General features: G+C 37.0%; 1 protein-coding gene across 6 annotated transcripts in view; it reads left to right on the forward strand.

The window, feature by feature from the left end:
• Nucleotides 1–23,434, forward strand: part of SLC44A5 (solute carrier family 44 member 5) — a 392,569-nt gene that overhangs the window by 137,409 nt on the left and 231,726 nt on the right. Inside the window, exon 2 of one of the 6 annotated variants that reach the window (XM_058439662.1) lies at nt 22,277–22,356. The exons of the other annotated variants lie outside the window; for them this stretch is intronic. The gene's annotated coding sequence lies outside the window, so the exon portion shown is untranslated. The remainder of the gene's footprint in view (nt 1–22,276; nt 22,357–23,434) is intronic. 6 annotated transcript variants of the gene reach the window in all.

Genomic DNA, 23,434 nt, shown 5'->3' on the forward strand with positions numbered 1-23,434 from the left:
CTGGAGCTATTTTTGCCTTATTTGCAAGGCTAGATTCATTTTATATATTAGGTTTCAGCCAAGTATCATCACTTCTGAGTTGCCACTTTTTCACTACTCCATAAGAGTTCCTCTTCCTGTTATTCTCTGTCTTTATGCATTGTTATTTACTTCCCTTTACTTGTTGCAATTTATAATTATGTATTCATTTATTGTCTGTTGTCCCTTCATTCCTATCTCTCAGCGACTGAAAGCTCCATAGGAGCAAGGACACGTAATAGATACTATTAATAGACATTTATTAAATATTTGATGACTGAATGAATGATCCTGGTGTCAAGGCCAGAACCTAATCCTAGGTCTCCAGAATCCCTATTATTGTACATTAGCCACTGCACACTTACAACAAAATATCAATTAAATTATTTCCTATCTTCTACCCATGTAGAAAATAAGCCTTCACATGACCTGAATTCAACCACTGTCTAATTTCCATGATATATTTGGGAAGCATAACAGAACTAAGTAATTAAGGCCTCTCTATGAATGTTATTGAAATAATACAATATCAAGAATAGTAGGATTTAGAACAGAAAGAAAATGAAAGTTTTTTTCTACTGTAGGAACCCACCTCTTGTGTCAGTGTGTCCTGGATGTGAGGCATGGATTCCAAGAAGATCATTTTAGAGCTTTAAGATTTAATGACTGCCCCACTGGGTTTCAGACTGGCATGGGGCCCTGTGGCCTCTTTGTTTTGGCCAGTTTCTCCCATTTGGAAGGGAAACATTTACCCCAAAACAAAGTTTTTTTCAACAGTTAAAAAGCTTCTGCTTTTCAAAGAGACTGATCAACTCTAAACCAATCAAAACTTTTGGCTTCAAGTCAATAGCTACCTTCTTTAAAGATAAATCATTTCTTTTGTTTGTGCTTCTTTTCTCTGAGTTTTGGAAAATTAATAGAAAAAGAGTAAAACTTCATTTGATATCTATTCAATTCAGCTTAATTAAGATCTATTTATTTTCATTTAAAAACAAAATGAAACAAAAATTAATTATTCAATATCACTCCCTCTACACACACACATATACCCATCCTGCATTTTTTTTCAAGCACAAGTTATCTTGGAGACTTACTTGATTAACTTAGGTGTGAAATAATTTTCTCGTCTATATAAAGGACAGAATGACAAATATTCTCAGATTCTCTTAGCAACAGGCATTTTATTTGCTGTCTTGAATAGAGCCTTATAAAGTTTCCTTTGTAGGAGAAATACCATATTTGAAAATGTTGTCATATTGTTGTTTTAGTATTTTCATATTATTATTTTATTACTAAATAAATTTATGTAACTTTAGAAATAGAAAGTAGTATGGTTTGGCTCTGTGTTCCCACCCAAATCTCAGGTTGAATTGTAATCTCCACATGTTGGAGGGGAGGCCTGGTGGGAGGGAGATGATTGGATTACAGAGTGGATTTCTCCCTTGCTGTTCTCATGATAGTAAGTGAGTTCTCATGAGAACTGATGGTTTTAAAGTGTGGTATTTCCCGCCCCCCGACCCTCTCTCCTGCCACTATGTAAGATGTGCCTTGCTTCCCCTTCACCTTCCCCCATGATTGTAAGTTTCCTGAGGCCTCCCCAGCCATGTGGAACTGTGTGGCAATTAAACCTATTTTCTTTATAAATTACCCACTCTCAGGTAGTTCTTTGTCACAGTGTGAAAAAGGACTAATACAGAAAAATTGGTACTGAGAGTTTGGGGCACTGCTATAAAGATACCTGAAAATGTGGAAGTGACTTTGGAACTGGGAAGCAGGCAGAGGTTGGAACAGTTTGGAGGGCTCAGAAGAAGACAGGAAGATGTGGGGAAGTTTGGAACTTCCTAGAGACTAGTTGAATGATTGTGACCAAAATGCTGATAGTGATATGAACAATGAAGCCCAGGCTGGGCTGGTCTCAGTTGAAGATGAGAAACTTACCAGGAACTGGAGCAAAGGTCACTCTTGCTATACTTTAGCAAAGAGATTAGCAGCATTTTGCCCCTGCCCTAGAGATCCTAGACATGGAACTCTGAATTCAAAGAGATGATTTAGGGTATCTGACAGAAGAAATTTCTAAGCAGCAAAGCATTCAAGATTTTTCTGAAAGCATACAATCATGTGCGTTCACAAAGAGATTGTCTGAAATTAGAGCTTATGTTTAAAAGGGAAGTAGAGCGTAAAAGTTTGGAAAATGTGCAGCTTGATTGTGTGATGATAAAAAAGGAAAACTCATTTTATGGGAAGAAATTTAAGCTGCTTGCTGTTGGAATTTGCATAAGTAAAGAGAAGCCAAATATTAATAGCCAAGACAATGGGGAAAATGTCTCCAGGGCATTTCAGAGATCTACATGGCATAGCCTCCTATCACAGGCTGGAGGCCTAGGAGGAAAAAGTGGTTTTGTGGGCCAGGCCCAGGGCCTTGCTGCTCTGTGAAGCCTCTGGACATGGTGCCCTGTGTCCTGGCTGGTTCAGCTCCAGTTGTGGCCAAGGTACAGGTTGGGCTGTTGCTTCAGAAGGTGCAAGCCCCAAGCCTTTGCAGCTTTCATGTGGTGTTGGGCTTACAGTTGTGCAGAAGGCAAGAGTTGAGCTTTGGGATCCTCCACCTAGCTTTCAAAGGATGTATGGAAACACCTAGATGTCCAGACAGAAGTCTGCTGCTGGGGTGGAACCCTTGTGGAGAACCTTCATTAGGGCAATGCAGAGGGGAGGGCAATGCAGAGGGCAGTGCTGCCTAGGGGAGCTGTGAGAAGAGGGCTACCATCCTCCAGACCCTAGAATGGTAGATCCACCAACAGCTTGCACTGTGCACCTGGAAAAGCCACAGGCACGCAATGCCAGCTAGTGAAAGCAGCCACAGGGGCTGTATGCTGCAGAGTCACAGAAGTGGAGCTGTCTGAGGCTGTAGGAACCCACCTCTTGCATTAGTGTGTGCTGGATATGAGGTATGGAGTCAAAGAAGATCATTTTAGAGCTTTAATATTTGATGACTGCCCCACTGGGTTTCAGACTGGCATGGGGCCTGTGGCTTCTTTGTTTTGGCCAATTTCTCCCATTTGGAATGGAAACATTTACCCAATGCCTGTACCCGCATTGTATCTTAGATGTAACTAACTTGTTTTTGATTTTACAGGCTCATAGGTGGAAGGGACTTGCCTTGTCTCAGAACTTGGACTTTTGAGTTAATGCTAGAGTGAGTTAAGACTTTGGGGGACTGTTGGGAAGGCATGATTGGTTTTGAAATGTGAAAAGGACATGAGATTTTGGAGGGGCCAGGAACAGAATGATATGGTTTGGCTCTGTGTCCCCACTCAAATCTCGTTTTGAATTGTAATTCCCACATGTTGGAGGAGGGGCCTGGTGGGAGATAATTGGATCATGGGGGTGGATTTCTCCCTTGCTGTTCTCTTGATAGTGAGTGAGTTCTCATGAGAGCTGATGGTTTTACAGTGTGGTACTTCCTACCTCACTCTCAATTTGTCTCTCCTGCCGCCATGTAAGATGTGCCTTGCTTCCCCTTCGCCTTCTGCCATGATTGTAATTTTCCTGAGGCCTCCGAAGCCATATGGAACTGTGAATCAATTAAACCTCTTTTCCTTATAAATTACCTAGTCTTAGGTAGCTCTTTATAGCAGTATGAAAATGGACTAACACAGAAAATTTCTTAGACATCATCTAGTCCAGTACCCTCATTTAAAATTTATTTTTTAAAGTAACATAATTAATTTGTATTTACATAACACATTTTTTGAAATGTAGTTGAAATTAAATTGTAAACAAATCTTTAAATAAAGAATGATTTCTTATTTTCTTATCTCATTAAAAAGAAGGGGAAATCTAATTCTCTAAATGTTTCAGCAACTCTTTTATTCCAGGGACTCAGTTTTGCCCCCATTTGGATTTTCCTTAACATATTTTCTAAATCCTAGCTAGAGCACATCTCTGTTTTATCTTGTTTCAAATAATGAGGACTTTTTAATACCTAAATTATCCTATGTTCTATGAGACTATTTGTGGCTTTAGGGAACCAGATGCTTTGAAGCTTTTTTTTGAGGTTTAGAACTTTGATTTTAATAACACTAGTAATAAAAATGATATCTGGAGTTTTATAACAAAGCTTTGCTCACCTCTTTACCACATCTAAAGATCTTTTTCTCTTAATTTCAGATTATTAATCTCCCTCTGAGGTAGCACTTCTGTTTCCCTCAGGCCAGTTTTGGCTAATGCAGTTTTCCCTTTGTCCTGAGGTGGCAAGCCATTTCCTGTCTCCTTTCCTCTCTAGATGTTTGCACTAAAGCCTTTTCTAATTTATTGTTATGCTCAGCAAATAGAATAAGCTCAGTAAATATTAATTGAATGTGAATAAAAGTGTAATTTATTGTATTTTCACCATAAATGTTATTTATTCAATTTTCAAATTTATTTAGTTGGTAAACTTAACGTATCATGTGACTTTATTTCATAATTTATCATAACATTTATCCTATAAGTAAATTTCCTTAGTGTTTTATATTTTCCTGAAAACCTTATCAAGTAATACAGGAAGAAAATGATATATATCTGAGGGAAAAAATTGAAACTTATCTTTACTTTTCAAAACAAAATATTTTAAGATTCTTAAGGACAGAGGCTTTGCTATTTATTTGTTTTATGATCTTCCATTTCATTTGCTATACAAGTTAAATAACAGATTGCTATTAAAGTCTTAGAATTCAAAAAATAGAAGATTTGTACTGGACTCATGTTCCTGATATTTCGGGGCAAGAAGGAATTTTAGTGATGGTCCAATCTAATCTTCTCATTTTTCAGACAAGGAAACTGAAACATCAGAGACTGTTGCAGCTAGTATAGTGTGTGCTGTATACACATGCACAAACACACACACACACACACTAATACAAATAGCCAATGTGTATTCAATATTTTGGTTAATAGGTAGAATTCTAAATGCTTTACCTTGTTAATCTTGGTAACTTTATATATATATATATTTTTTTTTTTTTTTAATTTTTTATTTTTTTTATTTTTTTTTTGTAGACAGAATCTCGTTCTGTCTCCCAGGCTGGAGTGCAGTGGCATGATCTCAGCTCACTGCAACCTCTGCCTCCTGGGTTCAAGCGATTCTCACGCCTCAGCCTCCTGAGTGGCTGGGATTACAAGTGCATGCCACCATGCCCAGCTAATTTTTGTATCTTTAGTAGAGACAGTGTTTCACCATGTTGGTCAGGCTGGTCTCTAACTCCTGACCTCGTGATCCGCCCACCTCAGCTTCCCAAAGTGCTGGGATTATGGGCGTGAACCACTGCGCCCGGCCACTGAGATATATGTTGTTTTTATCTCCATTTTACAGATGAAAAAAATGGCCCAGGGAGGTTAAATAAGTTCGCCACCATCACATAATTTGTAAGTGGTAAAGCTGGGAGTGGGATCTATTTATTTAATCTCTTTGAGCCCTCACTCGTAAACACATATACTTTATTGCTTCTCTGATTAGAGCTGAGATATTCTGAGCCCTAATTCCTAATCCTGTAATGTTTCCATTATGGGTATTCTCCGAAAGGTTTGGAGATGGCTGAGGGTTATAAATGAGACATATATATTAGAGTGGCAGTGAAAATAGTGGGAAATGGGAATGAAAGTAAGCTGGTGAAACTGGCAGAATGAAAAGAGGAGCAAGGAGAAATTTTAGAAGGAATGATGGTTTGGAATTCTGGCTGGACAAGTAATAACAAAATATTGGAAGAAAATAGATCTTTCTGAGTAATCAGAGAAATAATATTTGTTCAGAGGAGTTTAAACTCAATCGCTATTTGAGGGTTGGTTCTTCCCAAGAGCAGTAGCAAAACAAGAGATAATATCAAAGCTCATCTACTGAAATTTCTATTAAATACCTTCCTCATCATGTCTTTCCTTCTTTCAAAATAAATTTTCTATCATGATTGTTGTCTTTTACAAGGTTTCCTCAAATGATATTGGAAGGACATCTAGACAGAGGACATAAAGGCCACTCTTTTTATTTGGCTTTTGCTGAGCTGTGAATATGTAAGAGATGAGGCGTAAGATCATCACTACTGATGTTATTTTTCTTTATGAGGGAGTCTCTCATAAATGACACAGAGGGCAAGTGGTAAAGGACACGGAATTCAGGCTCCTCATTTCACTTCCTGCTGATGTGTGAATAACTCAGGGGCGACACACAACGATTTTACTTTATGCCACTTGGCACTTCATTCAGGCAATTGAATTGTTGGTGCTTTCTTACCAGAGGTCATAGTAGGGCCATTTTAGTAGACCTGTGCTTTGGAAGAATTCAGAATTATTTGAAAATTCCAGTTACTAAGGTATGCTTTATGAAATAAATTATATGAAAAGAGCAGTTATATTGTTTATTATAAAGTTAGTCTAAGTAGAATTTTCTGGATTGTTATTAAGGGAAGCCCACTCACATCATAATTAAATATGTATTGAAATAAGAGAAATTTGGGGTATAAAATTTTACTAATTATGACTCTGTCTTGTATTGTCATTTTGAAAATGTGTTTGAGCCACATAATTCTATGCCCCACAAAGCAAACTTCCAATTAACTTGGACTACTAATTGGCAATAACAAAACAAAACATCCTTGTGTAACATTACACATAAATGTCTTACTATCAAGATTAGCTAATGACCTATGTCTTAATTTTATGAATGACAATAACTCCACTATATTGATTATCAATCCAGAAAATGTTAAAGTCAGAGGAGAATATTGGCATTTAGGCGTGAATTTGAAAGCATTAGTATTATAAGATTGAACGTAGTATTCTAGTGAATGAATGTAAGTTTATATAGAGATAATTATCCTGGGAACATGTTTAATTTAGCTTTAGTATGCAGTGTTAAATGACTTTATTTAATAATAAAACAGAATGAATCTAGTAAGTTTAGATTGGACAAATTTACTATCGACAGTAAGTGCCTAGGAAATGGTAGAAGGTGCAGATTGTATGACAATGAAATCTAAATATTCTTAGAAGTTCCTTCTTTTTTTATTTTTCTGATTGTTGCCATTCCCCATCTCCTGCCTTGAATCTTAGAATGAAATCTGTTATTGACAGTGAACTAATTTAATGAAGGAGTGTTAAATATTCAATGAAGCAGCAAATCTGCTCACATTTTTATTAACATATATTTTTGAAGAAACAAAGCAGGTCTACAGGCATAAAACAATATTATGTCTATATGTCGTGTATGTACAGGTATTGAATCAGGACTAAAATATTTGGCCTCTCTGATATTCTATGAAACCACCACACTACAGAGCCACAGAGCTCATATTTAGAGAATTCATTATATTACTTAGTACTAAATATACCGCCACCAGCTAGGCCGGACAAATTTGCTATTGGACAAAGTTGGGAAAGGCCACAACAGAGGAAAAAATTATTTTCTTATTTATAAAGAAAGGGAATTTATAAAATTATGGAAAGAACATAAGAAAAAATAAGGCTAGAGTCAAGAAAAAGCACTTGTAAAATAAGATGCTGATTATAGTGCTAGAATTAGAGAAGCTGATACAATAGGAAAAGTCATCTGTAAAATTATTATCTCTTGAAATTAAACATAGAAATGTGAATAAGAAAACATCTATGTGTGAATGGATTTTGAGTGGGGCATATAAGTGTTTTTAGCAAAGAACAGCCCAAATCAAGTACCCCCAAATTCTGCAATAAACAAACAAAACCCCATCGCCTACCTCACCAAAAATTGTCTGACACAGTTGGGCTAAATCCATGTCATCAACTTAGAAATTCTGCTTTGGAAACCAGCAAGTGAAGTTGAGTCATATTTTGAGAGGCTTCCTCTTCCTCTGTGGAAAATCATCAACACATTTTCATTTTGTAAGCTATGTTTTTTTTTTTTTTTAACCAGCATTGATTTTAAAAGCTTTATCCAATTCTTGGTTCTTGAATGTCCCTGAAGATATTTTTGAAGGATTATGCAAAGTGTTGCTCCCTCTGGTACTCCCATGTAGGCCCTGGAGATGTTGGGAAATGCTTGTGAGTAATTTTCATGCATAAAAAAGGACACTCAGCTGAATGCTAGATTGTAATTCAATCAGGAAGTTCTGATGACATTCTGAAACTGTACAGTCTGAATGCTTTATGAATAATACCACGATGCCAACACTGAATTACAGCTAGTATTTTTACACAAGGACTAGGAATACTAGGAACATAAAACAATTTTATAGCCAGTTACCTTTGAGGTTGAGGGAGATGACAATTCATCACACAGAGGTCTTTGGTGCATCCCACAAAGATAATAATATGTGTAAGAGTGAAGGCTTGCCCCTTGTTAGTCTATGAGAAGGATTTGAGTATAGAGGACACAGTGGTCTGCAAAACCTTATAGGACCTATGAAATGAGGACAGCGTTGCAATGCTTTTGAGGACACTCGGGTTGCCAGGAACACAAATCCTAGTCCTCATAAATACCACATTTGTGCTTTAATCATAAAAATTCTATTGAGACTAACCTTTCAGTGAGGGAATATTATCTAAACAGAACACAGTCATTTCAGCTGCTAAATGAAAAACTTGTATTTTATAAGCCTAGAAAAAAGTGAGTTGAATGTTATCATAAGATAACACATGGTCTTGAGGCACCCTGGGGCGCTGATATCTCACATCATAGCGCAAGCTCAAAACACTCCTAGCTTGCTTAATAATTGTCAGAGTTATCTTAATTTGAACCATAACCAATTATTTATGTAAAAAAATAAGAATGATAGTAGGAGAGCAAGAACATGAAAATGTATTTTTTCAGGCTTGTTGAGATTAATGAACCCTCAAAAATGTTATTAACTTTGCGGAATGGGTACCACATCTAAACAGCTCTGCATTTCAAAATACCTTGGCTTTCTTCTCAAAAGAAAGAATTAAGTTGATACTCATGACTGAATCAGAAAGGTACTACTGACAGGTGTTCGGCACACTTTCCCCTGCATGACTCACCCTAAAGATACCTTATTTTCTCCATGAAGCCTTTTTATTCTGATGTTTTTCTTTGGTCTTGTTTGAAAGCTCTATTCCCAGTGGCTTGAGAGAAGAAGAATAAACATCCAGGCCCCAGTAGCTTTTTTTTTTTTTTTTAACCCAGGGGGATATGCTCTGCCTATTGTGTTACAGTATCTAGTATTGCCAAATCCTGCTTAGAGAGACATGAAAAACCTGAGAAGTCCTTCCAGGGCTTGCCACAAAACGGATTATGGGTCTGGAAAATAAAAATAATCAGGAAGTGGCATTACAAATATAGATCAGAGAAAAAAAGGCTTAGTGGTTCCTTGCTAATGGTACTTAAGAATGTGCAGAAGTTTTCGGCAGAGGACACCAACTAGCTTATTTGATCTTCTCTAGGGATAGGCAGAATAAGAGTAAACGCCCGTAAACAACTACACAAAGGGTTTAGAGACTGAGCTAAGAAACAGCCGCCAGTCTAGAGTCAGTAGAAGAAAATTAAGAAATAGAGGGCAGTGGAATGCCAAAGAGAGGAAATACTTTGAAGGAAAAATAGAAAAAAATCATATTTGGAGAAGAGACATGAGCTCTGCCCTCATTCTCTTGAGATCTTTTCCTTGATTGAGGGTGTGGGCTTTCCCCTGCCATGATTGAGATAAAAGGCTATGATCAAGTAGAGGCAGTGCTTTGGAAGCTGCCTAGGCCATTCCTCCCTCCTTTTCTTTTGTTCTGGTTCTGATTTAATTCATGGGTGTGTGTGTGTGTGTGTGTGTGTGTGTGTTCATGCACACAAGCTGATGTATTAGAGAGGGATTTGAAATTTTTCCTTGTTGAAAGGAAGGCTTCAAATGAAACAGCAATCTATCTCGCAGGAAAATTCCCATCCTGGGGATCCCCTTCAAGGCAGAAATTCAAGCAATGATGAGAAAGGTGCCCTTAGACTTGCCCAGTAATGAGATGTTACAAGCCATTAATTTTATGAAACTCCAAAGAAACACAGCCAGGCCATTAAAAAAAGGTTAAAAAATAGATCTTCTATGAATCACTGAGAAAATACTATCTTTCCAAGTCCAGGGAATAAATTTGTCTGGGCCCCCTCTATTTTTCCCTCTCTGCATTATATTTGAAGATAGTTGTGTTTTGTTAGCTTTTTCATTTACCCCCAAAACACTTGCAAAATGCTTTAGTTTTAGGATTTTCATGTAATTGAGGAGCTGAAACCCACCAAAGGTAGGGAGTCAAAGCAGAAACAGTTACTCCGTGCCTCTGGTAGCTATCCATTGTTCTAGAGATCAGGTCCCTACTCGTTAAGGTAGCTTAAAAGGGACGGCAGGATGGCACTCTTATTTAACTCCTTACCCACATCTCTCCACCTGGACAGCCCCACCCAACCCTCCCCTCCCGCCATACTTATCTCAGTTTTTTGACATGCCATGCCAGGCTGCGCTTCTCTCTGGCCTTGGACATTCCATTTCCTCTGCTTCAAATTCCTTTCACTAGGCTAACAGCTACCCACGGTGTAGGTTTAGCTTAGACTTCACTTTCTTCAGGAAACTGACCGGTAACATTCCCTCCCCCTCACGTCTGGGTTATGGCCCCTCCTGCGTGCTTCCATCATACCTTCCCTATCGTGGTAGTCTTCACACTCTATAATGATTTAGATGCCTATTTACTTGGCTGTAGTGGCCCTCACTAGACTATAAATTCTACCGTTATGTTACAGAAGAATTCATATAACATAAACTACCTTTTGTGGAAGGATTATTTCAAACTTGGGGGCCTAATTTTAGCTGTGGCAGTACGTGAGGAACATTTATAAGGTGGGGCACAACTATACATTCACTTGGTTCCTCTTGAGTGCTTATTCTCTTCCATCTTTGAGTATGTTTTTTACTGCTGTTTTAAAGTATAGCCCTAGGGTTCTTGAAAACCAAAGCTTTTAGCTTCACATGTAGACTTCATTCAATTTTTTTTTAAAGTATTGTCTTGAGGATTGATTGGTTTGAAAGCTTGGTTGTTATTAAAAGCTCTTATCTTTCCAGGGTTATTCCTTAGTTGTTCTTACAGAAACCCCTAAACTGTAGGAATATCTTTAATATGCTGTCAAATAGAAAGGTTGGTGATAAACACTTGCCTCTAAAGAATGTTTTAGGAGCTTAGGAAATATGCAAGTCATCTGTGAAGCCCTCCTCCCTTTGAACTGCACTTTTTTATTATGAGAGTCAGGATACATTGACTCTGCCTTTTTTTTTTCTTTACAAGTTCTCTCTCTGTCGCCGAGGCTGGAGTGCAGTGGTGTGATTATAGCTCACTGTAAGCTCGAATTTCTGGGCTTAAATGATCCTCCCACCTCAGCTTCCTGAGTAGCTAGGACTACAGGCATACACCACTATGCCCAGATAATTTTCACTTCTCGTTCAGACAGCATCTTGCTATGTCCCCAGGTTGGTCTCAAGCGATCCTTCTGCCTCACCTTCTGGAAGGCTGGAATTACAGGCATAAGCCGCTGTGCTCAGCCTGACTCTACTTTTTGTCTCAAAGCCAGGACACCTTATCCCAATGGCATACAATTTTTATTCCATTATACTCTGTACCATTTTAGTGATTTTTCCTCTAAGTTCTACACATACTGGTTTCAGAATGGTATTGCCAAAAGGAAAGAAAAAGAAACTCACTACACTTTTTTTTTCTGGGAATGCTAGTAAAATCTGCATCTAAATTATATAAATGGTATTATTGTCTTCTTAAGTGGCACATGGTGTTACGGCTCACTGCTTATTATATCATCTTTTACCTTTCATAAGTATTTCCAACATTCTTTTATCCATCAGTTAGTCTTCAGCTGTGCTGTCCAAGATGGTAGCCTCTTTTCACATGAAACTATTGAGCACCTGAAACGTGGCTAGTCTGAATTGAGATGAGCTGTAAATGTAAAATACAGACCAGACTTCAAAGACTTGGTTAAAAGAAAAAAGATTCAAAATATCTCATTTTTATCTCAAATAAACGAATTTATGTTGCTTACATGTTGAAATGATAATCTGAAGATATTGGGTTAAGTAAAAGGCATTATTAAAATTAATTTCATCTGTTTCTTTTTACCTTTTTAATGCAGCTACTAAAAAATTAAAACTTGCATACATGGCATGCTATATATATACATTTTTAATTTTTCATTTTAATTTTTGTGGGTACATAGCAGGTGTATATATTTATGAGGTACATGAGTTGTTTTGATGCAGGTATGCAATGTATAATAATCACCTCATGTAAAATGGGTGTCTCCATCCCCTCAAACATTTATCTCTTGGATCACAATCAAATTATGCTCTTCTTGTTATTTTTTAAATGTACAATTAAATTATCATTGACTATAGTTATCCTGTTGTGCTGTCAAATACTAGGTCTAATTCATTATAATTTTTTGTACCCATTAACCATCCCCACCTCCCCCAAACCCCTTTGCTACCTTTCCCAGCCTGTGGTAACCATCCTTCTCCTCTCTATCTATGTGAGTTCAATTATTTTGATTTTTAGTTTCCACAAATAAGTGAGAACATGGAATGTTTGTCTTTCTGTGCCTGGCTTATTTCACTTAGCATAATGACCTCCAGTTTCATCCATGTTGTTGCATATGACAGGCTCTAGTTCCTTTCTATGGCTGAATAGTACTACATTGTGTATAAGTATGATGTTTTCTTTATCTACTCATTTGGTGATGAACACTTAGGTTGCTTCCAAATTTTGGCTATTGTGAAGAGTGCTACAACAAACACGGGAATGTAGATATCTCTTTGATACACCGATCTTTTTTCTTTTGGGTGTATACCCAGCGGTAGGATTCCTGGGTCATATAGTATCTCTAGTTTTAATTTTTTGAGGAATCTCAAAACTGTTCTCCATAGTAGTTGCACTGATTTACATTCCTACCAACAGTGTATGGAAGTTCCCTTTTCTCCTCTCCTTTCCAGCATTTGTTTTTGCCTGTCTTTTGGACATAAGCCATTTTAACCGGGATGAGATGATATCTTATTGTAGTTTGACTTGTGTTCCTCTGATGATCAATGGTGTTGAAAACCTTATTATATGCCTTTTATATGCCTTTTTTTGAGAAATATCTATTCAAATCTTTTGTTCATCTTTTGATTGGATTATTAGATTTTTTTCCTATAGAGTTGAGTTCCTTATGTATTCTGGTTATGAATCTCTTGTCATATGGGTTGTTTGCAAGTATTTTCTCCCATTTTGTGAGTTGTCTCTTCACTTTGTTGGTTGTTTCTTTGTTGTGCAGAACTTTTTAACTTAATGTTACCTCATTTGTCCATTTTGGCTTTGATTGCCTGCACTTGTGGGGTACTATTCAAGAAATTCTTGCCCAGAACAATGTCCTGGAGAGTTTCCCTGAAGTTTTCTTTTAGTAATTTCACAGATTGAAGTCTTAGATTTACACCTTTAATCCATTTTGATTTAGTTTTTGTATATGGCAAGAGATAGGCATCTAGTTTCTTTCTTCTGCATATAGATAACCTGTTTTCCCAGCATCATTTATTGAAGAGACTGTCTTTTCCTCAGTGTATGTTCTTGGCACCTTTATTGAAAATGAGTTCACTGTAGGTGTGTAGATTTATTTCTGTGTTCTCTATTCTGTTCCATTGGTCTGTGTGTCTGTTTTTATGTCAGTATCAAGCTGTTTTTGGTTTCTATAGCTCCATAGTATAATTTGAAATTAGGTAATTTGATTTCTTCAATTTTGTTCTTTTTGCTTGGGATAGCTTTGGTTATTCTGGGTCCTCTGTGGTTCCATATAAATTTTAGGATTGTTTTTTTCTATTTCTGTGGAGAATATCATTGGTATTTTGACAGCGATTGAATTGAATCTGTAGATTGCTTTGGGTACTACGGAAATTTTAACAACATTGATTCTTTCAGTATATGAACATGGAATATTTATCTATTTCTTGGTGTCCTCTTTAATTGCTTTCATCAGTGTTTCATAGTTTTCATTACAGAGGTCTTTCAGTTCTTTAGTTCATTCCTAGGTATTTAGTTTAATTTGTGGCTATTGTACATGGGATTACTTTTTAAATTTCTTTTTTCAGATTGTTTACTATTGGCACATAGAAGTGTTACTGATTTTTGTATGTTGATTTTGTATCTTGCAACTTTACTGAATTTGTTGATCAATTCAAATAGTTTTTTGTGGGGTGTAGGTTTTTCCAAATACAAAATCATATCATCTGCAAATAGAACAATTTGACTTCTTCTCTTCCAGTTTGGATGCTCTTTATTTCTTTGTCTCATTGCTGTAACTAGGAATTTCAGTGCTATGTTGAATAACAGTGGCGAAAGTGGGTATCCTTGGCATGTCCCAGATCTTAGAGGAAAGGCTTTCAGTTTTTACCCATTCAGTATGATAATAGCTATGAATCTGTTATATATGGCTTTTGTTCTATCGAGGTATGTTCCTTCTTTTTTTTTTTTTTTTAAGATGGAGTCTTGCACTGTCGCCTGGGCTGGAGTGCAGTGGCACAATCTCAGCTCACTGTAACCTCCACCTTCCAGGTTCAAGCAATTCTCCTGCTTTGGCCTCTTGAGTAGCTGGGATTACAGGCACCTGCCACCACACCCAGCTAACTTTTTGTATTTTTAGTAGAGACAGGGTTTCACTATGTTGGCCAGGCTGGTCTCGAACTCCTGACCTCGTGATCCGCCCGCCTCAGCCTGCCAAAGTGCTGGGATTACAGGTGTGAGCCACCACACCCGGCCAGTGTGTTCTTTCTATTTCTGGTTGTTTGAGGATTTTTATCATGAAGGATGTTGAAATTTATCAAATGCTTTTTCAGCATCAATTGAAATGATCATATGGGTTTTGTCCTTCATTCTGTCAATGTGATATATCACATGGATTGACTTACATATGTTGAACCATCCTTGCATCCCAGGGATAAATCCCATTTGGTCATGATAAATGGCCTTTTAAATGTATTGTTGAATTTGGTTTGCAAGTATTTTGTTGAAGATTTTTCTGTCAATATTCATCGGAGATATTGGCATGTAGTTTCCTTTTTTTGATGTATCTTTTTCTGATTTGGATATAGCAGTAATACTGGCCTTGTAGAATGAGTTTGGAAGTATGCTCCCATCCTTTAATTTTGGAATAGTTTGAGGAAAATCGATATTAGTTTTTCTTTGAATGTTTGTAGAATTCAGCAGTGAAGCCGTTGGTTGCTGGTCTTTTCTTTACTGGAAGACTTTATAACAGCTTCAATCTTGTTACTTGTTATTGGTCTATTCAGGTTTTGGATTTTTTCCTGGTTCAATCTTGGTAGTTTACATGTGTCTAGGAGTTTGTCCATTTCTTCTAGATTTTTTTAATTTATTGGCGTATAGTTGCTCAGAGTAGCCACTAAGGATCTTTGGAATTTCTTCAGTATCAGTTGTAATATCTCCTTTTTCATTTCTTATTTTATTTATTTGGGTCTTCTCTCTTTTTTTCTTAGTTAGTCTGGCTAAAGGTTTGTGTTTTTCGTTTATGTTTTTTAAAACCAACTTTTTGTTTTATTGATCTTTTGTATTGTTCATTTCAATTTCATTTATTTCTGCTCTGATTTTTATTATTTCTTCTACTAAGTTTATTCAAAGGGATAGTGACAGAGAACTTCCCAAACCTAGAGAAAGATATCAATACTCAAGTACAAGAAGGTTGTAGAACATCAAGCAGATTTAACCCAAAGTAGTCTGTCTCAAGGCATTTAACAATCAAATTCCCAAAGATCAAGGGTTAATAAAAAAAAATCCTAAAAGCAACAACAGAAAAGAAACAAATAACATACAATGGAGCTCCAATGTGTCTGGCAGCAGATTTTTCAGTGAAAATCTTACAGGCCAGGAGAGAGTGGCATGATATATTTAAAGCAATAAAGGAAAAAACTTTTACCCTAGAATAGTATATATCTGTATATATATATTTGGGTACTACCACTAGGAATGTCCTGGGTCAGACCTGAAGCCAGCACAGCACTGGGTCTTGCCCAAGGCCTGCTTAACTACTCCCTGGCTATGGCCTGTGTTTGCTCAGTGCCATCGGGCTCTACAGTCAGCAGGTGGCAAAGTCAGCCAGGCTTGTGTCCTTCCCTGCAGGATTGTGATTTTCCCCAGGCCCTGGGAGGGTCCATAGGTGTTGTTTGGGAGCCAGGGACTAGAGTCAAAAACCTTAAAAGGCCATCTGATGTTCTATTGTACTTTCCATTTTTCCCTCCCCTTTCCAAAGGCAGAGGAATCTCCTCCCATACCCACCACCACCCCAGGCCATGAGGAGTACTGGCAGATTACTACCAATGTTCCCCTTAAGGCCCAAGGGCTTTTTAGTCAGCTTACTGTGAATGCTGCCTGGCCTCGGACTCACTCTTTAGGGTAGTGGGCACTCCTCTGGCCCCGAGCAAGTTCAGAAATGCTATCCAAGGGCTGCTTTGTATTTTTATTGGACAGTGCTGGCCTAGACAGTAACTCAATAATGAGAATTTTTTGTTTTCTTTTGCTAGGAAAGAGCTATTTAGTCACCATGGCTAGCAAAATTTGGTGACTTGGTTGACTTGGACAAATGGGATCCTCAAAACACAAATATATCTAATGTCCTGAGACACACCACTCATAATAATATTAATAGTTACTCCAGTGAACTAATAATATTATTTACCTCTTTGGATTTTTTAAGGATTCAGTAAGATAATATGTGTGTGGAGGTTGTGACCTAAATAATATTATCTTACAGGAGAAGGGTGCAGGTGAAAATTGTCAGAGATGAAAATGGTTAGGGAACAATTTTAAAACTATTTTCATACCTGATGCATAGTAGTAATGTGCTCGATTATCTGTGGAATTAATTCAATCATCAGAGAAGAGATCTCTTTTGGTTTATGTGAAGACTTTGAATGCCAAAAGCATTTTTTTGTGTTGCTATATAATCTTTGTAAACATTCTTGTAAATGGTGCATGACATTTTGTTTAATCAATATACCAGCCTTTATTTAACCATTTTCTTTTTCTCGGACACTGGGTTGCTTCCATTTTTTTTCACTATCATTAATATTATGGTGATATACATCTGTAAAACTCTCCCCACATTGTGCGTAAATTTGCAAGGGTGTCAGACTGATTTTAATGGAGATGAATTATGTAAGAATGGAAAACCATTCAAATTCCTGACTAAAACTGAACAATTATCCAACTAGAAGGTAGTTGGATGTAAGTGATTTTCTTACCTGTCTTGCATTTGTAGGGTAGAAAAGATAAATGGAGAAAAGATTGGTTAAATGTTGACATGAGATTGTTCTTATTGAGAATATTGGCAGTAAAAATGGCAATAATATCAGTAGAGATTTGGGGGATATTTCAATTCCAACGTCTAGATCCCTTTTATTGGAATATTGAATGTAGAGTTTTAGTCTCATTGAATAATTTTATCTAAAGTAGTCAAAAAGACTGAGAGTGTCCCACAGCTGCAGAAAGACATATAAATGACCAACATTACATGTGAATTAGTTTAAATCTACACAGTAGGTTTGGCAATACACCAACTTTGTTTGTAAATGGGCTCATACCTTCCGGTTTCATAAAACATTTTTGGGAGAAAGGTTTCACTTTGTCCATGACTGTGCATTTGTAAAAGTTTTATTTTTAGAGCAGATGTTTAAAGCCCCAAAAGTTGAGTTTACATTTTGTGAAATATTTGTTGTCTTAATCACATAGTTTCTGTACTGGTAGTAGGTTAGAAATTTCAATTCATTTCAAATAAAGTTGGGTGGAAGTAGGAAGGCAATGCCAAATTAAAGCAGAGTACTTTAATAATGATTCCTTTTAAAATAGGGCTTCTCATTATCATAACATTATAAACTCCATTTGTCCTCAGAGTTCCAGAGTTCAAGAGCTCCTACAGCAGAGCTCATTCATATGGAGAGAACAGTGCAGAGAATGTATATACAGTGAGGCAGATTTGTATAGTTTATGTTTGATGTGTATATAGCCATTAATTTTAATATAGTTGCCCTTACTCTCAAGAACACCTGCTACCTGAACAATCCAGTTTTAAAACCAACTCTCCAAGAATTATTTCCTACTTCTACTTCCTGGTTTTCAGGGCATTGCTTAAGCACTGCTTTGTATAAGATTCACTTGCCTCCTGTAGTTCCAGCTGCGGCAGGAAGATTTCTTGAGCCCAGGAGTTTAAGGCCAGCCTGGGCAACATAGTGAGACCCTATCTAAATAATGATAATAATAATAATATGTTTTTAAGTTACAATTACCATTATATTGGTTGAATATTTGAAAGATTCTAGATGCTTTACAGACTATGACTGTTGTCCTGCATTACATGCTGTGAATTCTAATAATTGTGTGCTGATAAGATGACATTCTGGGTTTCAAAGGAAAGATATTCTATTTAGAATTAGAACCCCAGGGCTCAGGTGCTGACTATGTTACTTGGGCAAGTCACATAACTCTGAAAGCTACTGTATTTCCTTCTCGGGAAAAGGAGGGTGATAATAATTACCATACCTTTCTTGCACCTCACCAAATGAACAAACATCTGCGAGTGGTTGTCAGGTGCTGGGAATAGAAGGGGATCCTCTACAAAGGATCATATAAAAAGTTTTGGATGATGAAAATGCTTTATATGTTGATGATGTTGGTGGCTACATAGCTATGTACATTTGTCAAGGCTCAGAACTGAACGTCCAAAAAATGGATAAATTTTACTGTATGTAAATTATACTTAAAAAAGGAACTTTGTAAATACTAAATACTAAATAAATAAAGGCTATTATTTTTTCTTTCCATGGGATGTCAATTTCATAAGACAGGCAATAGCTTTATAGTGACTGTTAGAGAAGAAATGGTTCTTCCTTGTGCTTGGATTAGAGCAGACGTCGTTGTGGCTCTTGAATCTTCATCTGGATAAATTATCTTTCTCTGTCTTTGGGCCAAAAACAAGAATGAAACTTTTATTAAAGTGATGTCTCCAGGGCACTATCCCTCACCAATATCTTTTTTCACTCTCTGAGCTCATCCATTCTTCTGGCTTTAATTATTCTGATGGCGTTCAATTCTCTGTCTCCTACTTGGACTTCTTTCTTGAACTCTAGATCTGTATTATTTTTGTATGGAAATTCCACAGCCATCTTCAAACTCATTATATTCAAAAAACAAACTCATTTTTTCCACCAGTTTCTTGCTTTTTCTCATTAATTCTTCATATATTTATTAAGTGCACACTTTGTGAAGGCATTGGGTTAGGCACTGGAAAAGCAAATAACATAGTTCCTTCCTTCATTAAGATTATAGACTAATATTAATAAATATATTATAAATTAAGCAATGTATAAGGAATATTCCCCTCCTTAGTTTTTGTGAAAGGTAGATAGTATCCTTGATTCCTTTTCCTTTCATTTTTTACGTATTCCCAATGAATAAATTCTTCTGATTTTGTCTCTCTAATTTTTTTCTCAAGTTTATCTCCATCGCTCTATCCTTCTGTAATGCAACAGCCTTAGCTCAAATTATCAGAGTCTCTTTATTGGGCTATTGTAATAGCATTTCTGATTGTCCTTCAATCCTCCAGGACTGTTTCCCTCAAACCTATCATGAGTGATCAGCCTAAACTGTATGTTTTTCCCTAATTGAAACTCTTCAGTAATTCTATATTATCTGTAGGATACAGCTGAAGATTCTTAGCAGGACATTAATTCCTCTTCAATAATCCTTTCACTTTAGTCTCATGACCAAACCATTTCTTCATGCTTTATGCCCCGAGATCTCACACAACATGCCATTTATCACCTCCAAGCCTGCACTTTTAAAAATATGTACTGGAAATACTTTTTCTAACTTCTGTTTCACCATCCTCTGGTTACCTTGTTCTCATTCTTTAAGGCTTGGCTAAGATTCATCTTTCCTGACTTCTGGGATAAGTTAGTGTCATTCACTATGACTTAGCTTACTCAATATTGAAATTCTCTATTTATGTGCTGGGCTCATTTACTTAATCTTAAGTTTACATCATGTGCTGGGCTCATTTACTTAAATCTTAAGTTTACATAAGATTGTAAACTTACTGAGGGTAAGGACTGTGTCTTAGTCTTTGTATCCTCAGTGTTTGACACATGTTACAAGGAATGTGGTCCTGTTTTCTCCAACCACATTTACTTCCACTTGTTTCTCCCTCAGTTGTTCCACCTCAGTGAACTTTCTTTTTTGAGATGGAGTCTCACTCTGTCGCCCAGGCTGGAGTGCAGTGGCGCAATCTCAGCCCACTGCAACCTCCGCCTCGCGGGTTCAAGCTATTTCCTGCCTCAGCCTCCCTAGTAGCATGCGCCTCCATGCCCAGCTAGTTTTTGTATTTTGAGTAGACATGGGGTTTCATCATGTTGGCCAGGCTGTTCTCAAATGCTTGACCTCAAGTGATCCACCCACCTCAGCCTCCCAAAGTGCTGAGGTTACAGGAGTGAGCCACTGCGCCTGGCCTCGGTGAACTTTTTATAGTTCCTTGAATATTGCACAACCTAGCTTCTAGAGAGCTTACAGGATGATGTTCTTCCACAGCCTGGAATACTTTCTCGCCTGTTTCTCTGTGGGGTTAGTTATTATTATTCTTTAAGACTGCAGCTTGACTTAGACATGTCTTCCTTTTGGAAGGCTCTATTTTTCTTCCCCATCATGTTAGGATAGATTAGAGGGTTCATTTCTGTTTTTTTAAAGCATCTTCTGTGATTGCGGTACTATTTATGCTAACTGTCTTTTTGGGTTTACTTGTCTTTCTCCTCCACTTGGGACTTCTGGTGTCTATCACTGTCCCAAGCATATGGTAGGCACTTGATAAAGCTTTCTTTTTCTTTAAAAGAAATATATTTATTTCTGCATTAACACCACCCCACAACAATACCCGGAATGATTTCCCTTCCTGTGTCCATGATTCTCATTTTTCAATTCCACCTATGATGAGAAAATGGTGTTTGTTACTGAGAATGATGTTTTCCAGTTTCATCCATGTCCCTACAAAGGACACGAACTCATCATTTTTTATGGCTGCATAGTATTCCATGCTGTATATGTGCCACATTTTCTTAATCCAGTCTATTGTTGTTGGACATTTGGGTTGGTTCCAAGTCTTTGCTATTGTGAATAGTGCCGCAATAAACATACGTGTGCATGTGTCTTTATAGCAGCATGATTTATACTCCTTTGGGTATATACCCAGTAATGGGATGGCTGGGTCAAATGGTATTTCTAGTTCTAGATCCCTGAGGAATCGCCACACTGACTTCCACAATGGTTGAACTAGTTTACAGTCCCACCAACAGTGTAAAAGTGTTCCTATTTCTCCACATCCTCTCCAGCACCTGTTGCTTCCTGATTTTTTAATGATGGCCATTCTAACTGGTGTGAGATGGTATCTCACTGTGGTTTTGATTTGCATTTCTCTGATGGCCAGTGATGATGAGCATTTCTTCATGTGTTTTCTGGCTGCATAAATGTCTTCTTTTGAGAAGTGTCTGTTCATGTCCTTTGCCCACTTTTTGATGGGGTTGAAAGAATTAAAATTTTGAGAACCTTGTATGTGCCTATCACTATGTGCTATATGCTTACCTACATAGTATTTGAATAAAAGTAGTCATGGGCAAGAGGTTTAGCAAACAGAAAGCCTTTGCGGTTCTATAATCTTAGATCTGTGCTTCCTCATGAGCTTGGGGAATCTATATTATTTTCCCCCTGTGTGCTATAACAGGCTGTTTCTCCCATCAGAAAATGTGTGGACCTGTTGGGGATGTCTGTAGATAGTTTTTTTTTTGGTAATATTCTCTGCTTTATTTGGAGAAAATGTTATTTAAATAGACTATAAGGTGCTTCTTATAACTGTGGCAAGCATTCTCTTGGCAGTGTGAAGCCACAGAATAAGCAGACACAACTTTCTAGTATGTTAACATTTACTCATAGCTACAGATAGTTCTAGTTAAAGATGGTGGAATAAAGGCATTTTAATGCCACTTTCCTTTTATAAATTCTTAATAAAACAAGAAAAAGACCCTCATTCTCTCACAAATCCCAAAAGAATAAAAAATTAAGGAAGAAAACTCCAAGTGAAAATAGAACAGAAACACAATTATTAAGACTATCAGCCAAATGTAGTGAAATTTGGATCAAATATGTAAGACTAATTGGGAGCCAAAATAACTTATTTTTTCAACTTTTATTTTTGATTTAGGGGCTACAAGTGCAGGCTTGTTACCTGGGTATTTTGTGTGATGCTAAGGTTTGGAGTACGAATGTGATCCTGTCACCCAGGTACTGAGCATAATGCCCAATAGTTTTTCAACTCTTACTTCCCTTTTCTCTCCCCACTTTAGTAGTCCCCAATGTTGACTGTTGCAGTCTTTATGTCCATGAGTACCTAATGTTTAGCTCCCACTTGTGAGAACAAGCAGTGTTTGGTTTTCTGTTCCTGTGTTAATTCATTTAGGATAATGGCCTCCAGCTGCTTCCATGTTGCTTCAAAGGACATGATTTCATTCTTTTTAGGACTGTACAGTATTCCACGGTATATATGTACCCATTTTTCCTTGTCCAATCCATTGTTGATGGGTATCTGGGTTGATTTCATGTCTTTGTTGTTATAAATATGCTGCAGTGAACAAGCAAGTACATGTGTCTTTTTGGTAGAATGATTTATTTTCTTTTGGATAAGTACTCAGATAATGGGATTGCTGGATCAAAGGATAGTTCTGTTTTAAGTTATTGGAGAAATCTCCAAACTGCTTTCCACAGTGGCTGGACTAATTTACAATCCTACCAAGAGTGTTTAAACATTACCTTTCCCTGTAGTCTCACCAACATCCACTGTTTTTTTGACTTTGTAATAGTAGCCATTCTGACTGATATGAGATAGTATCTTATTATGGTTTTGATTTGGATTTCTCTGATGCTTAGTGATGTTGATAATCTTTTCATAAGTTTGTTGGCCTCTTGTATGTCTTATTTTGAGAAGTGTTTGTTCATGTCTTCTGCCTACTTTTCAATGGGTTTTTTTTTTTGCTTGTTAAGTTAGTTATTGATTCTGAATATTAGAATTTTGTTGGATGTGTAGTTTGCAAATATTTTCTCTGATTCTGTAGGCTGTCCTGTTTACCTTGTTGATAGTATCTTTTGGTGTGAAGAAGCACTTTAGTTGAATTAGTTCTCACTTGTTAATTTTTGCTTTTGTTGCAATTGCTTTTGAGGATTTAGTCATAAATTTTATCTCAAGGCCAATGTCCAGAATGGTTTTGTCTGAATTTTCTTCTAGGATTCTTATAGTTTGAGGTATCATATTTAAATATTTAATCATTTTGAGTTAAATTTTGTCTATGGTGATATGTAGGAGTCC

This window comes from Hylobates moloch, unplaced genomic scaffold (assembly GCF_009828535.3).
Source record: "Hylobates moloch isolate HMO894 unplaced genomic scaffold, HMol_V3 SCAFFOLD_5, whole genome shotgun sequence".
NCBI lineage: Eukaryota > Metazoa > Chordata > Mammalia > Primates > Hylobatidae > Hylobates > Hylobates moloch.